Here is an 18,122-nt window from a genome sequence, read left to right as displayed (position 1 = left end):
GATTTGCGATTTATACATAGTGAGCAGCTGTCTGGAAGAAAAGTAACGCCGAGAGCGAAAGAGAAAACCAAGTTTTTTAGATGCAGAGGAAGCAATATTTGTAATGTGCTTGTGCCAAGAGAGATTAGAAGTCAGGGTAATCCCCAAAAGAGATATATCATTTTGTCTAGAAATTGGAGTGTCACTAAAGATAAGCATAGGAGTAGAAGAATCCTTTCTGCGAGATATAAGACAAGACTGAGTTTTAGAAGGGTTGAAATCAACTAAGTTGTCTTTGCCCCACTGGAGAATTACCTGAAGATCGGCATTTAAGGAATTGGTAGCACATTTTCGAAAAATTGAAGCTGATTGAGCAGGGCAAGGTTTCTCAAAATGGAAAGCAATGTGCTATCATCAGCAAAACTATGGATAGGATTTCCAGTCAATGGAAGAAGGTCATTAATACACAAGAGGAAAAGAGTGGGGGAAAGAACTGAACCTTAGGGGAGACCGGCATTAGTGGAGAAGTTAGAAGACAGAGAGCCATCTACCATCACCCTGAGTCAGCGATCAGAGAGAAAACTGGATAACCAATACAAAAAACAGTTGGCAAACCATAAGATGGAAGCTTCTTTAGAAGACCTTTATGCCAAACACGATCAAAAGTCTTTGAGATGTCAAGAGCAACTACTTGTGTTTCACCGAACCTTTCCATTGAATTAGTCCATAAATGGGTAACATAAGCCAGAATATCACCAGTGGATCGACACTGACGGAATCCATAATGGCGATCGTTGATCAGACGGAAGGTTTCAAGGTAGTTTAAGAGTTGGCGGTTAATTGATTTCTCCATTACTTTAGAAAGAGTAGAAGTAATTGCAATGGAACGATAATTGGATGGGAGGGATTTGTCTTTCGTTTTAGGAACTGGCTGGATATGAGCAAATTTCCAAACAGAAGGAAAAACACCTTTGGAATAAGAAAGTGAAAAACGGCGGCAAAGAATAGGAGCAAGTTCAGGAGCACAGGTTTTGAGAACAAGTAGAGAAATACCATCAGGACCTGGAATTTTCTTAGCATCAAGATTCATCAAAATCCTTCTGATATCCTTTTGACGGAAGACCACAGGAGGTATTGAATGGAGCGTGTTGGGAATGGTGGGAGGTGTTTTACCAAGATCATTAATACATGAGCTGGAAGAAAAATGGGATGCTAGCAAGTCAGCTTTATCCTTGGCTGAAGTGACAAGAGAACCATCTGATTTGGACAGAGGTGGGAACAGAGATGGGCAAAAGTTGCGGCCAATAGCTTTGGCAAGAGACCAGAATGCTCGGCTACCATTAGGGCAAGAAGCAAGTTTTCTACTCTTAGCCTGTTAAAACTCTAGTTTGGACTGATTAATAACTGCTTTACAATTGTTGCAAGCTTTGGTGTAGGCAGAAAATGAAACTGAAGAATTAGAAACAAGCCAATTACAATATGCAACATTCTTCTCTTGAACAGCCTTAGCACATTTATTCGAAAACCAAGGTTTAGATAAAGGACGAGATTTTAAAGTGGAGTGTGGGATAAAGGATTCCATTCCTGCAAGAATAATTTCACTGACATGATCTGAGCAAACGTTGACATCAGAAGTTTTGAAACAGTAATCCGACCAAGGAAAAGAAGACTCGCAGGTCATCCCATTTTGCATTCTTGTAATGCCAAACAACACGAGGTTGGGAATAGCCATGAAATAAAGGTTCCATTTGAGAAGAGACAATCACCAAGTTGTGATCTGATGTGCCTAAAGGACCTCTCACTTTGACCGTGTACTTAGAAGGGTTGTTTGTGAGAAAAAGATCAAGCGTATTGGCTGTATGATTAGGATTGTCCGGTATTCTTGTAGGTAAATGAACAATCTGTGCTAGATCATTAGTAATTGCAAAAGCCTCAGCATCTCGACCTGCTGGGTCGGTGTGACTAGAAAACGGAAGCCAGCTGGAGTTGTGAACATTAAAATCACCAAGGAAAATTACCTCACTGTTAGGAAAATTGGACTGGAGAAAGTCAAGTTGCAAAGAGAGGAAGTCAAAGAGCTCCAAGTGATTAGTGGAGTTGGGAGAACGGTAGACAAAACAGATGAATTTGACACAATGAGGTAGAGAGATTTTAAGCCAGAGGAGATCAAAGAGAGGAGATTCCAAGTTGCCAAGTCTCTGACAGGGAATATCAGAACAGACATATGCACAAGTACCACCTTTGAGGCGAAAGGAATCATACAGCGAATAATTTGGGCATCTGAGATGAGCAATACTTGAATCAACCGATAACTGTGATTCTGTCAGAAAAAGTACATGGGGTTTGGCAGACTGCAAGTGGAAATGGGCATCGTTGAGATTAGAATTGAGACCACGTATATTTGTGAAATGAATTAGGAAGTGCTTGGGAGGTTTAGATCTTTTCGCAGATAAGCTTGCTCTATTAGTTTGACAATTCATGGTGTATTCAATAAACAGACAGCCTATGCATTTTCCTCCTCCCGTAAGTAACTATCCAGCTGACCTTTGAATTTCCCCAAATTGTCAGTCTCTACCCTACATGTAGGTAACTTATTCCAGTAATTTATAACGTGCTGGCTAAAAGAAAACTTCCTGCAATCCAGTCTAAACATCTCCCCCACCCCATAACTTGAATTTATTTATATTCTAGAATTTATAGTTCTAGAATCATTTATAACCATGAAAATTTCATCCTTGTTCATTTTACTTTTGCCTCTCAGAGCATTAAACATCTCAATCAAGTTACCTTGAAGGTACCTAAGGTTACTAGTTGCACAGCTAATTTCCAAGCTGTGCAACTCACATATTCAAAGTTAACCATTAAAACTCTGTACCATCAGATAAAAGACAACATGCAGAGGCTGCTCCCATGGCTCCATCCTAGGCCTGGCTGTTTGGAATGCGGTGCTGGATGAATAGCTAGCCACTTGATACCAGCACACCACCATGGTTTCTTACACCAATAATCTTGTTCTGCTGGTCTGTGGACCCAGCCGGGCTTTCCTGGAGGGGTAGGGAGGCCCCGGTTGGGACCACTGTACTCTCATCTCTTCAGGAATGGGCTAGTCTACACAAGCTTACTGTATTTTCAACTAAGGCTAAAGTGCTTCTCATAAAAGGTAACCTGAATATTCACAGACCACCCAGTTATCAAGCTGAACCAACAACAAATGCCATCAGCCTCTAAAATACCTGAGCATTACCACTGATCATAAATGGATCTGTATCCCACATCTTGACTAAATGAAGGAGAAGATTAAAGGACATAAAGGACCTTGGGTTACAGAAACAGACTTGGGGTCTCAAGGGAAGGCTCATGTATGAAGCTGTTTTCCTCTCATTCATCTCTTATTGGGCTCCAGTCTTGTTTTGCAGAGTAGAAAAACATTTGCAAACAAACTTAGTCAGATTCAGGGTTTTTTGCTTTAGAATGACTAGGACCTGCCATACAACTTCCACCACAGTCCTACAAGTTATAATCACAGTACGCTACCCCTGGATGTATACATATCACCTCCTTTGGAATGACACAGCTTACATCAATCAAGGTAGAAAAGTAGCAGGTATGGTAAACAAACTTGGGCAAACTCAGTGGACTCTTAGTAATAATGGGGAGATTACACAGAACTTCATTCCTGAGATAAGATTCCTCACTCCCAGCACCCTGACCTGGCTAATCCCTAACTTGGAAACATCCTATTTAACAACTGGACATGGTTCAATTAGGGCCAAGTTAAAGTGTCTGGGACTGGACGATGACAAGTGTTTCTGGGGCAAGTCAGAGGATTGGATCATTCTCATGCAGAACTTTAATATTTATCTTGATCTCAGAAATGAACTTCTTTCTATTAATCTTACTTCGCTTTAGCCTTACTACAACCTCATCAAAATTAAAGAGGAGCTCACTACTTTCCTTCAGTTCAGCTCAGCTCAAGCTGCTGCTACTACTCATCAATAAACTCACTTACCAGAACTGTACCCCACACTAGCTGACATGCTAGGTTTTCCCCGGCATGAAATTATTTCCTTTATTTCCTTTCAGAAGAAACCTGAACTAACAAACAAGAATATATCAGAGATTCTAAAAGCAGCCAAGTTCATGAAGGAGAAGATTATGCAGGAAGATCCCGACTTCCATAGGAGTAGGAAAATTAAGAGAGGAATTGATAATATTGTGGTTTCTTATGTTGACATGAGAAAAGATCATGATAAAACAGCAACAGACAAAAATTATGGATTTTCTAAATCAACTTCAAAAGCATGTTTACCTTCTGTTAGCAGTCTCATCAATTGAACATTTCTTCATAGGTGTTGAAATTCGTGGTCAATTAAATGTTTTATTTCATTGTTTTACTTTTTTTCAGCATCCAGTTTTATTTTAAATTTAGGTAGGAATTAATTTTGATTCCATAATGGAAGCTTAAACCTGATTAAATTTTGGCTGTTTTCATAATTTAGTTTTCCTTTCATCAAGTTTTCTTTTAACATAACAGCCCTTTACATTTAAGTTAGGGGCACGAACCTGCTGTCACTCAATTGGATCAATGGAATGATAGATGAGAAATTATGGAGGAAGTCAGTCTCACAGTTCATTTTTGAAACCTCCATACCAGCAAAAATTAGCATAGAAAAATAATACTTCCAGGATGTTTTTTGTTGGAATACATTTTAAATGATAAAGTGAAATTGTTAAATTTATTTTAAAAATAAATTGTACCATTTGTAACACAGATTATAGTTTTAATTTCCTACATAAAGTTTCAGAATGTAACCAACCCCTGATTTTCCTTAACAACAGTACCACGCCAAACGCGGAATTGCCGTATGCAGACGTTGGTTGGAACGTAACCCCCCATGCTCGGTGGGGGTCACCTGTATTTATTAATGAGGGTATATCAAGCTTAATGTCCAAGTTTGCAAATGATACAAAGGTTAGCAGGGTTGTTAATGACAGAAAAAGACAGTATGCTACTGCAACAGGATCTAAAAAAGTTAGGCAGATGGGCTGAAGAGTGGTAACTAAAGTTTAACATTGACAAATGCAAAGTACTGCATATGGGAGGTAGTAACCCAAGAGAAATGTACCAACTGTGTGAAACTGCACTCAGGAAAGTGGAGAATGAAAAAGACCTGGGGATAATTGTGCAGTTAGATATGAAGTTCTCTGAGTAGTGCAGACGGTCTGTCAGAGCAGGTCACTGAGTCTTGCAAATGATATATAGGAATTTTGCTAGCAGAGACAAGGAAGTGATTATCTCTTTGTATAAGGCAATGGTCAAGCCATACCTTGAGTACTGTGTGTACAGGTCTGGAGGCCTCATTTTAGGAAGGATGTAGAGTTGCTAGAATGACTATAAAGAAGGGCAACAAGACTGGTGAGTGGAATAAAGTGTTGCTCTTACCAAGAAAAGCTTAAGTTCTGCAAATTGCAGCATCTGGAGACTAGGTATTTGATAAGGCATTTAATGGTTTGAGCAAGTGCAATGCTGAGGGGATTCTTGCTCTTAATCAGATTACTCACCTGAACCTGAGGGGGCATAAATTCAAATTGACAAAAGACAGTTGCAGAATAGATGTGCGGAAGGTTGCCTTTAGCCAGCAGGTAGTTGATTGCTGGACCAGGCTTCCATCTATTGTTGTGGAAGTTGATAGCTTAAATAAATTTAAGGCTGAACTAAACAAGGATAAGGAGGTGCCTTATACAAGGGGATATTATCCCCTTGTATAAGGCAATGGTCAGGCTACACTTTGAGTACAGCATACAGGTGAGGAAGGGTTCATGTTAGAAAGGATGTACAGTTACTAGAACAAGTAAGGAGAAGGGAAACAAAGGGGCGCTCTTAAGAAGAAAGGCTTAAGTTCTGCAAATTGCAGCATTTGGAGACTAGGCACCTGCGAGGTGATCTGATTGAGGTGTATAAGGCCTAGAATGGTTTGAGCAGGTTCAATGGTAATGAGATTCTTCTGCTTGCTCAGATTAAGAGCCTGAGGGGGAATAGATTAAAATTGAGGAAAGACAGTTGTAGAACAGATGTGCAGAACTTTGCCTTAGCCAGCAGGTAGTTGATTGCTGGAACAGACTTCCATCTGTTGTTGTGGAAATTGATAGCTTATATAAATTTAAGGCTGAACTAGACAAGCATTTGGAGTGACTGGATGAATGAAATGGGAAGGGTTGCAACAAACATGACCCACACAAGTGAGATCTGGAATAATGAGTTTTTGAAAATTTATTTATGTTTTTTTTATATGATTGAATATTTCATGGAAGGAGAAACACATTTCCCCATAATAATGTTGTTGTTATTTGGTTTTTAGGAGCATTAGCAACTAAGGTCATATTGCTCCGGGGATATACGGTGGTCATTCCCTGACCTTTCCGCATCCTCCGTTTTTGGTGTCACGGGCTCGAACCCTGGTCTAATCAAGAAGCGTGTGCTATGCACTGCTGCTCATGCCCACCTGGCTACGGAGGCGCCCCATAATAATGTGAAAATTAATGTAATAGTTATAATTTTTTTATAACTGACTGAAAATCCAGTCAGTTATAAAAAAATGATCCGAATTAACAGAAAGTCTGGATCACCAGAGTCCAGATGTTTTTTTTTTTTTTTTTTTTTTTTGTTGTTTAGGAGCATTAGTAACTAAGGCCATATTGCTCCAGGTATATGCGGTGGTCATTCCTTGACCTTTCCGCATCCTCCGTATTTGGTGCTGATGGGCTCGAACCCCGGTCTAATCAAGAAGCGTGCGCTACGCACTGTTGCTCCTTCCCACCTGGCTACGGAGGCGCCTTCCGGAGTCCAGATTAATGGGGTTCTACTGTATTTAATAATACACTTATTATTTGTGTAGCATAGGTGAACAGATCTAGTACTAGGAATTAAAACATGATGTAATATTGACCGCCGGAAGGCACAGCATAAATAAATTTTTTGTTTAAATTAATTTTTTATTATTAAACTTAGATTTATTGTTTTCTTTTTAATTTGCATTTTCTGATGCACATTTGAAACATACTCTCAGTACACAGGTTGAGAAAGACTGGTTTAAATAATCATTAAGCAACAGTAAAAAATTCCACATTATTTTGATCATGCAGGAGGGGGATGCTATAGCTCCTTCCTGGGGCAGCTACTATCAATGGACAAGATTTTGGGAGTAATCCTTGTGGCCAAAAGACTGAAGAATAAACTCAAAATGATATATATGCACTCTAAAGATGTATACCACTTGTATATGCCAAATATATGACCTAATATAATATTTCTATACAGAGAATCCCACCCATAGCTTGCAGATAACTTGTTCTCTGCAAGCTATGGGTTGAATGCATATAGCCAGTGGTGTAGTCTATTAAAACAAAAGGCAGTACAAGGGCTGTTACTCATTTAACCAATTATAATTAAATTATTATATTACTTATTATTATTAGCCATATAGTGCAAGGAAGCCTGAGGTTTATGCTTGACATGGTGTGGCATGAGAGTATTCTGTCTGCATTAAGGGGTATGCAATGTCCAGACATTGTATAGGACGATACAGAGTTATTTGTATTGTAGGAAAATTATACTGAAAGCTAAGCATCTACAGTTTAATAGGAATCTTTCGAGAGGGTGTCCTCAGGGGTCTGTATTGGGCCCACTTTTTTGGAACTTAGTACTTAATTTATGGCTAGAACAATCAATTGAAAATCTGCATAAGATTGCTTATGCAGATGATTTGGTTTTATGTATTACTGGTAAATCCAGGGCTGTGCTTGAAATAAGAGTGGCCCAGGTATTAGAAAGTCTAGTGTCGTGGGCTGATCTGCACAAACTATTGATATCTACAACTAAAAGTGTTATGATGCTTCTTAAGGGGAAACTAAATTATGCGCGACCGCCAAAAGCTTTAATTAAGGGGAGGCAGATTCCCCTAGTATCTGAAGTGAAATATCTAGGTGTAAGAATTGATGATAGATTATCGTTTTTCCCACATTTAAATTACTTACACGAAAAAATTAAAAAATTTAGTGCAGCAATAATTCGATTAATACGGTCAGATTGGGGGTTGAAAAGGAAAGTTTTAAATTTATACTACAAGGCAGTCTTCTTACCCATAGTTGCGTACGGAGCATCAGTGTGGTACTTCAGAGTTACTAACATTAAATTTAAACAGAAATTGTTATCGATTCAGCGCTCAATGCTTTATGTTATTTCTAATTTGTGCAGAACAGTCTCAACAAATGCTATGCAGGTTTTGGCCGGGCATTTGCCTCTAGACTTGTACATTGTGTATCGGGCCCTTTGTTATTACTTAAAAAAAGGCATTGTGGTTTCTTTCATGAATATCACATCTGATGTCACTATAGAGATAGCTAAAGCTAAGAAAAATGTTCTAACACAGTTGATTGGTATGTGGCAACAGAGATGGGATCTTAGTGCAACTGGGGAGGTGACTAGATTGTTTATTCCAACAGTTAAATTTACTTATGATAGTAATAACAAAATGGTTTTTTTCCTTCTATGGTAACATCGTTTATTTTAACTGGCCATGGCTCATTGAATTTTAAACTACATTACTTTGGTCTAGTCAGCTCTCCTTTATGCACTTGCGGTCAACCTGAGACTTGGAGTCATTTATTATATGATTGTAGTTTGTATGTTGAACATAGAGAAAGGCTAAAAGTGAAGATTGGTAATTTAGTTAGAGGCTGTGAAAGTGACCTTATTGCTAATCAGGATAAATTTCAAGCACTGCAAGAGTTCTGTGTAACTGTTTTTCAACGGAGAAGACATTGGAATAATCTAATGATTACTAATTAAGATTTGGTTATATACATTTTGATTATTTGTGTTTTTTTTTTTTCCCCTTTTAGTTTGTTTATATTATGTGTGTGTGTATATATGTATTTTATTTATTTTTCTTTTTTTTTTTGCTGGCTCTCAGGTGTGGGCAGCCTGGGAGCAGGATTGCTGGCACCCACCGGCATAGCACTACTTCCGGTGGGTGCGGGATTTTTGTGCATGAGGCACTTAAAATAGAAGACTAGGCCCAGCACCAAGTGAATATGGGCGGCCATTAGGGTCTATTCGCCAACGGGGAGCAGCTGTGCAGGTGACAGCTTCTCCCTGATGGCGAAGAGACCTTCCATACAGGTCTATTTTGCAGAGGTTCTGCACAAAGTCAACTTAATCAGGTGGAGATAGACGGAAGTCTAGGTGCCACCTTAGACATAATAATAATAATAATGAGGTTTATGCTCCACCAGCTAAAAAAAAATTTCTGAGTTATTCTGACATGCACAGAGAGAGAGAGAGAGAGAGAGAGAGAGAGAGAGAGAGAGAGAGAGAGAGAGAGAGAGAGAGAGAGAGAGAGAGAGAAAAAATCACCAAGAAAGAGAAGAATGATGATATCCAGCTCAGGACCTTGGGTGTGCCAAGCCCATAATCACCAGATGTGAGCGCCTGCTTTTATTATACTTAAGATAAAATTATTTTAATTTATTATAATATAATTTTATAGGTAAATAAATTATAAAATAGTGTAATTTAAAAACTAAATTTCTGCCACTGACAGAATGTTCTACATTGTAATGTATATAAACTATTATAAGTTAGTTTGACAACAGAGAGCTATTACATACTCAATTTTTCCTATTTTCTATTATCTCATGAGATACAACAGGGCTTACCTTTATTTTTTGCTATAGAATGGCTTCTTTCGACCAAGTCCCCTAGTCCAACGCATTAACAATTAATTGATAACAGTGATATAATATTTATAAAATTATTAAACGTCTTCCCCACTGTCAGAACAGCAGCGGGCCAACCCCATGATATCACTGTTGGGCACCCAACTCAAGGTTCCAACCATTGTACCCTCACCCCATCAGGAAGGAAAACATTCCGTCCAAGATCATTAAAACAAAATTTAAAATAGTTTTCCTTACTGATGGGGGGGGGACAGTGGTTGGAGCCCTGAGTTGAGTTGGGGGACCAATAGTGGCACAATGGTGTTAGCCTGCTGCAGTTCTGACAGTGGGGAATAATTTTATAAATATTATATCGTTGTTATAAATTAATTGTTAAACGCATTGGATTAGGAGAGTTGGTCGAAAGAAGCCATTCTATAGTAAAAAATAAAGGTAAGCCCTATTGTATCTAATAAACAATTATAATAACTTAATCATTTCTTATATTTAATTGGTACAATGTTTAATAAATATACTTAAACAGTGCTATAATGAAATGTTAACTGAAATAGCATTTCAGTTAACATTTCAAATGAAGCAGATTATCTGCTTCAATTGGAAGAAGCAGATAATCTGCTTCTTCCAAATATTAATCCAGTCTATCTTTAAATCTACATATGCTCTGCCTCTACAAGGCTAGATCATAACTTGATCATTTGACTAAAGGCAATTTCTTTACATCTACTCTACATTTTCTGAGGAGTTTGCACTTTCAGTGGCCTCATGCAATGAAGTAACTGATGCAGTTCATAAGTGGCAAGGCATCACATGTGCTAAGAAGATTATACTTGTTCCTATTTGTATTTATGTCATTCACTGTACTGTATTTATTCAAGTTCTTATATTTACGCTTTTACAATTCCCAATTTCTCTAGAGGAATATTTTTAGAAAAGATCAGAGATTCAATTCCCTTTGCAAATTTGAGAATTCTATAAAAAAATTTTTTTTTTTGCTCAAAGCTGTAGTTAGCCTGTTTCAGAAGGTGAGGTTCCTGTTTTGAAAATGTAAAGCTTTTCAACATCAAAAACCCTGGATTTTCTTCTTTACATTAACCTAGAATTTATATAATTTGCATACAAGATATGTGGTGTCCCAAGGTCTTATTTACATTGACACTTAACCAAGAAATGCATTTAGAATTCTTAGATTCTGAATGGAATACTTATCTGGAGCCAACTAGATCGTTGTTTGGATTTACACCAAGCAACTGATGGCCTCTCTCATTTTCACACACAAACCATAGAAATGGCTTGTGTTCAATTCTCATTACTAGTTGTAGCTGAGAGATACTCCTCAGTGGGAAAGCAAGAAGTTCCCTACGCTAGTTTCACGATGATCTTCAGCTTCTTCAGAGTATATAGTTCTGAACTCTCCACACTCCCGAGTAATTTACCAACCAATAAGCATGTGTGCCAGCTCAAAGACCACAAGCAGTCCTGCTTATACACAAAACTAACACAAGTATTATTTTTTTTATGATTAATTAATTTTAAAATTCAGCATATGGAACTGTCTCAATTCCAAGAAATTATTTTGATATTCTAAAATGTGATAATCATTACATTTTTAATTATAAACACAAAAAACAAAAAGTTTTATTTGTATTACTAATAAAATCAAAAACACTTACTTAGGGATGCTCTTTTCTGGAATTAGCCTTTGAAAAACTGATGATTATTTCATTGAAATTTATACTTTCTAAATTAGTATTTTCTACTCTAAGAAGAACTCATCTTGGGAATTTTATTGGAAAAACTTGTTCAACTCTTTCTAAAACTGGTAAAGATCATTCTCTGCTTACTAAAGGGAAGTTCTAAAAATATTTTTTGGATTGTTATTGTTTTGCTTTATTGCAGACTACCAGTATCATAATGTATGCAATTTTTTTTATATAATTTTTAAATACACAAATTAAACTGACCCTGTTCAGCATTCTATAACCTAGGGCCAAAATTGAATATTTGGTTGTTCACCATTTTCTATATTTTACCATGGTTTATGGTTTTTTGACAGCAGAAAATTTCAATTAAATGTTATTTAATTTATTTATAGGAATTGTTATTAAGTAAAATTTTTCATGATTTCTATAAAAAGGAACACAGAAAGCAAGAATAGAGTATTTGTTATATAGTTTATTTTTATATTCTTTACATATAGAAGTATTTATTTATTTATATTCATTCACAATGTTTTAGATACTTAGATATTGTAATTCTGAAACCAATAAGTGGCATTTTGTGTTTGACTGCACAATTACCTGGGGTGGGGGGGAGGTAATTGTGCAGTCAAATATGAAATTTGCTGAGCAGTGCAGAGGGGCTGCCAGGGCAGGTCATGGAGTCTTGTCAATGATACATAGGAATTTTGCTAGCAGAAACGGGGAGGTGAATATCCCATTATACAAGACAATGGTCAGGCCACACCTAGAGTACCGTGTACAGGTCCGGAGGTCTCATTTTAGGAAGAATATAGAGTTGGTAGAACGAGTACAAAGAAGGGCAACAAGATTGGTGAGGTGAACAAAGGGGTGCTCTTACCAAGAAAGGCTTAAGTTCTGCAAATTGCAGTGCCTGAAGAAAAGGCACCTGCGAGGTGATCTGATTAAGGTGTACAAGGCCTTGAATGAGTTAAGCAAGCTGAATGCTGTTGGGATTCTTCCTCATGCTCAGACTAAGAACCTAAGGGGGAGCACAGTTTCAAATTGAGGAAAGATAGTTGTAGAATAGATATGTGGAAATTTGCCTTTAGCCAGTGGGTACTTTATTAGTGGAAGAGTCTTCCATCTTTTGTTGTGGAAGCTAATAGCCTAAATAAATTTAAGGCTAAGCTGGACACGCATTTAGAATGAATGGAAGAGTGAAATGGGAGTTTTTTTTTTTTGGCTGATGCTACATAAGCTTGCTTTCTTACATCGTATGCCTCTACTAATGCTAATACCCCCCCCATATCCCTGTTAGCAAAATTTCTGTATATCATTAACAATAATCCGTGAGCTACTCTTGCAGCCTGTCTGCACTGCTCAGAAAACTTCACATCTGACTGCAGAATTACCCCCACATCCTTTTCATTCTCCACTACCTTGAGCGTAGTACCACCCTGTTGATAAGTTACTCTGGAGTTACTGCTACCCATGTGAAGTACTTTACAATTTCTCAATGTTAAACGTCAGTTGTCACCTCTCAGCCCATTTGCCCAACTTTTCCAGATCCTGTTGCAGTAGCATAGTATAATTACTGTCATTAACAACCCTGCAAATCTGTATCATCTGCAAACTTAGACATTAACCCTGATATACCTTCATCGATAAATACTGAAAACAACAATGGGCCCAAAATCGAACCCTCGGGGACTCTACTCATAACATTAGTCCACGAAGACCAGTGTCCATTGAAAAATACTCTGTCTTCTCACACTCAATCATCTTTTTATCCATTGTAGCAACTTGCCCTTAATGCCATACTGCTCCAATTTGTACAGTAGTCTTCCGTGTGCCACAGTATCAAAAGATTTCCTAAAATTCAAGTATATAATATCAAAATTATTTTTTGCATCCAGTTCGTTTGTGACCACATCATAGTATCGAATCAAATTTGTCAGACAAGATTTCCCCTAAACAAACCCATGCTGTGTCTGAACTATAACTGCAGTCTTGTCTAGATGATTATACATTGTTTCCTTAACCAGTGAATCCATTATTTTCCCTGGAACAGAAGTCAGATTAACAGGTCTGTAATTACCCGTGTCACCCTTTGATTCCCTTTCGTGAATTGGGGACACATTTGCACTTTGCTAATCCATGGGGACCTCCCTTGGGTTCAAGGAAGCATTCATAATTATGGCTAAGGGTTTACTTAATTCCTTTGCTACATTCTTTAATATAACTGGATAGATTCCATCCTCCCGAGGTGCCTTTCTTATGTTTATCGTCAACAATTTCTCCTCCACTTTACTCTCAGTTATTATAAAATCATTTAGCTCCCTGGCAGAGTTTGATAAGCATCTGGCCTCAACTTTCCTACAGACCTCTTCATGTGTAAATGTAGATGCAAAATACTCAATTCAGTTTTCAGCTACCTCAGCAGGTTCATCAACAATCGAACTGTCTATGTCAAGGGGATCAATCTGATTCTTCCCCTTCCTTCTAGAATTTACATAATTAACAAAGTCTTTACTGTTTTTTTTTTGCATTGTTTTTCAAAGGTTTCTCATAATCTGAGAAATGTGACTAATCTGACTAATGTCCTTTGTGATTTGATAGAGACTATCATATATCTACCATTGGCATCTGTGTGTCCTGATAATTTATATGCATTGCATGCATTTTTCTTCTCTGCAACGAGTCTTGTTTGTTCATCTGACATCCATTTGGGCCTAAACCTTTAACAGTACAGTAAACCCCTGCTATTCGCGGGGGTTACGTTCCTGAGAAATGCCACGAATACTGAGTTATGGCTCCCATAGTAATAAAGGGGTTCCATTCCAAAGTATGAAATATATAAGAAAAACTAGTCTAAAATTTTGTCTATGTATGTATTATATGTACCTTCATAATATGACTATGTACATAGACAGTACATAGTGAAATGCAAGCATATGGCATTGAAATGAAAATAAGAAACAATTTAATATTAAATATAATATTTATTAGAAATTTCAAACAAATCTTTCAAACCACCACCTTTGCTAGCTAAAAAACTTATCCCACCAGTGCTATCACCAGTTTCACTAAAGTGTTGATAAAGGAGTTTTGCCTTTTCACTAATGATGAGTGAACTTAACGGAATTTTATTTTGAGTTCGGTCTTCTATCCACAGATTTAAAGCTTTTTCCATTTTTTCTAATTTAACATCACGAGTTACAGAGCAAATTTTTGAAGCAATTAGCGTGTTTTCACGGACACTACGCCGGATTTTTTCTTCCGATTTCTTGATTAATGGTATTGTTGACTCATTGATTTTATGTTTTGCCACTGAGGAGACACTTTCACCATTAGAAATTTTATCTAATAACTCAATTATATTCGCTAATGTCATCACCTTCTTTGATTTTTTCACATTTCCCTTGTTATTCGTGGCCATATTTTTGTACGGGTTAGAAAGAACTTGTCCACAATAAAGTCACTTTCTGCCATTAACACACTCGAAAAAGTCTGTTTTACAACACAAATTGGCAGATTTGTCACTTTTGTAGCATATAAATTTATTCAATTTATAAGCATATAAATTAAAAGCAAACGACGAAACCTTCCATGACAAGAGCATAACACATATTGAACAAGGATTAGTGAGAAACATCCATGCTCGCGATTTTGTGACCCCTCTCCCCCCACCCACCGAGGAGCTGTTTTGATCGGTGAAGATAATTTTAGCCACGCCCATGTTTTTTTTATGGCGGAAAATGTTCACAGCGCTTTAAAATTCACATTTTTTTAGGTTTCATTTTATATTAAATCAGCAACCGCGAATACAGATACCGTGAATAGCGGGGGTTTACTGTATTTCTTAGTTGGTATGAAAAGTCTAGTAGCTTCCAAGATTAATTCCTTGAATGCTTCCCACTTGGTATTTGTTGATGGTAATGTCATCAGTTGGTCCCACCGACCGTAATTTAAAAAAATCTCTGAGACTACTGTAGTCACCTTTATGAAAGCAAAAACCCTTCCCTACAGACTTCGTCATGCATGAATGTAGATGCAAAATACTCATTCAGTTTATCAGCTACCTCAGCAGATTCATCAACAATCGAACTGTTGATATCAAGTGGAGCAATCTGATTCATCCCATTCCTTCTAAAGTTTATGTAAGTAAAGAAGTCTGTGCTGTTTTTCTTTACATCCTTTGCCAAGGATTTCTCATAATCTGCCTAACTTTCTTTGTGACTTGATTACAAATTAGCTTTATATCTACCATAGTAGATAAGTAAACTGAGAGCAAAGTGGAGGAGAAATTGTTGAAGTTAAACACAAGGAAGGCACCTGGGGTGGAGTGGATCTATCCAGTTAGATTAAAGGAGGCAACAAAGGGAGTAAGCAAACCCTTAGCCATATTTATGAAAGCTTCCTCAGACTCAGGGAAGGTCCCCATGGACTGGAGACGTGCAAATGTGTCCCCAATTCAAAAGGGAGTTCGAAGTGTGACACAGATAATTGCAAACCTGTTAGTCTAACTTTTGTTCCAGGGAAAATAATGGGGTCACTGGTTAAGGAAGCAATGCAGGATCATCTAGACAAGACTGCAGTTACAGTTCAGACACAGCATGGCTTTGTTAAGGGGAAGTTTCGTCTGACAAATTTGATTGAATACTATGATGTGGTCACAAATGAACTGGATGCAAAAAATAATTTTGATATCATATACTTGGATTTTAGGAAAGCTTTTGATAGTGGTTTGTGGAAAACTACTGTACAATATGGAGGCATTAAGGGCAAGTTGCTAATTAGCATTAGCAGAGGCATATGATGCAAGAAAGCAAGCTTATTCAGCATCAGCCAAAAAAAAAAAAAAAAAAAAAAAAAAAACACTACTCCCATTTCACCCCTCCGTTCGTTCGAAATACCTGTCCAGCTGAGCCTTAAATTTATTTAGGCTATCAACTTCAACAACAAGCGATGGGAGTCTATTCCACAAACCAACTGCCCGCTGGCTAAAGGCAAATTTCCGCACATCTATCCGACATCCGTCCTTCCTCAATTTGAATTTATGCCCTCTCAGGTGATTATTCTGAGCAAGAGGAAGAATCCCATCGGCATTGAGCATGCTCAAGCCATTCAAAGCCTTATACACCTCTATCAGATCACCTCGCCGATGCCTAATGTTATTAGTGGAGTCTCCCAAGGATCAGTGTTGCACCCATTGTTGTTTTCGGTATTTAGGAATGATATTGACGAAGGTATATCAGGATTAATGTCTAAGTTTGCAGAGATACGAAGGTTGGTAGGGTTGTTAATGACAGTAATGATAGTATGCTACTGCAACAGAATCTGGAAAAGTAAAGCAAATGAGCTGGAGGTGGCAACTGAAGTTTAACATTGATAAATGTAAAGTACTGCATATGGGTAGCAGTAACCCCAAAGTAACGTATCAACTGTGTGGAACTACACTCAGGTGAGTAGAGAATGAAAAGGACTTGGGGGGTAATTGTGCTGTCAGATATGAAGTTTTCTTAGCAGTGCAGACAGGCTGCAAGAGTAACTCATGGTGTCTTTTCAATGATATTGAGGAATTTTGGTAGCAGGGATAAGGGGATGATTGTCCCCTTGTATAAGGCAATGGTCAGGCTACACCTTGAGTACTGTATACAAGTCTGAAGGTCTCATTTTAGGATAGATGTGGAGTTGCTAGAATGAGTACAGAGAAGGGCAACAAGATTGGTGAATGGAGCAAAGGGTTGCTGTTACCAAGAAAAGCTGAAGTTCTGCAAATTGCGGCTTCTGGAGACTAGGCACCTGCGAGGTGATCTAATTAGGTGTATAATGCCTAGAATGGATTGAGCAGGTTCAATGCTAATGCAATTCTTCCTCAGATTACTCACCTGAAGGGGCATAATTTCAAATTGAAGTAGAAAAGGTGCAGAAATTCACCTTTATCCAGTGGGTGGTCGATAGTTTGAACAAACTTCCATCTGTTGCAGTGGAGGTCGGCAACTGAAATAAGTTCAAGGCAGAACTATACACAAACATTTGGAGTGAATGGATAGGTGAAATGGGAAGGTTTTTTTTTTTTTTTTTTAACTGATGCTATCTAATCTTGCTTTTTTGCATCATGTGCCTCTGCTAATAATAATTAAGAATGGAAAACCAAAATAATTATGGGGATTTACATTCTTGAATATTGGAATGCCTCACTGTCCTAATCATACTGTACAATTGGAAACAACACACAATTATTGGATGGATGTGATTGGAAGATAATTTTACAGATGGAAAAACAGTAATTAAAACAACTATACTACCTGTGTGAAAAGCTTCCTCAAGAACAGCAGTAAACAACTTCGGTGATATTGTATCTCCTTGTCGAACTCCTTTCTCAATTTTTAATTTGCTATTGACTTTGTTTAGTCTAATAAAGGGGGTAGTGTTCTCATATATTTTCTACAAAATCATAATATATGGGGTATCTATGCCTTGTCTTTCCAGTGCCCGAAGCATTGCCTTATGCTGTATGGAGTCAAATGACTTTTCCTAATCCACAAATGCCAGGCATAATGGTATTTTATATTCCTTTGCTTTCTCTATTAGCTGTGACATTACGTGAAGCTGATCCATAGTTGATAATCCTGTCCTAAAGCCAGCTTGCTCTTTCGGTTGATTCTCATCAAGTATTCTTTCTAATTTGTTAGTAATGACCCTTGTGAACAACTTGTAGAT

General features: G+C 37.6%; 1 protein-coding gene across 3 annotated transcripts in view; it reads right to left on the bottom strand.

Moving 5' to 3' along the window:
• The window catches only part of Glut4EF (Glucose transporter 4 enhancer factor), a 328,825-nt gene that overhangs the window by 296,914 nt on the left and 13,789 nt on the right, over positions 1-18,122 (bottom strand). The window lies entirely within an intron of this gene.

Source organism: Mastigoproctus giganteus, chromosome 12 (genome assembly GCF_048544385.1).
Source record: "Mastigoproctus giganteus isolate SK-2022 chromosome 12, ASM4854438v1, whole genome shotgun sequence".
Classification (NCBI taxonomy): Eukaryota; Metazoa; Arthropoda; class Arachnida; order Uropygi; family Thelyphonidae; genus Mastigoproctus; species Mastigoproctus giganteus.
This window is presented reverse-complemented; position numbering and strand designations above follow the sequence as displayed.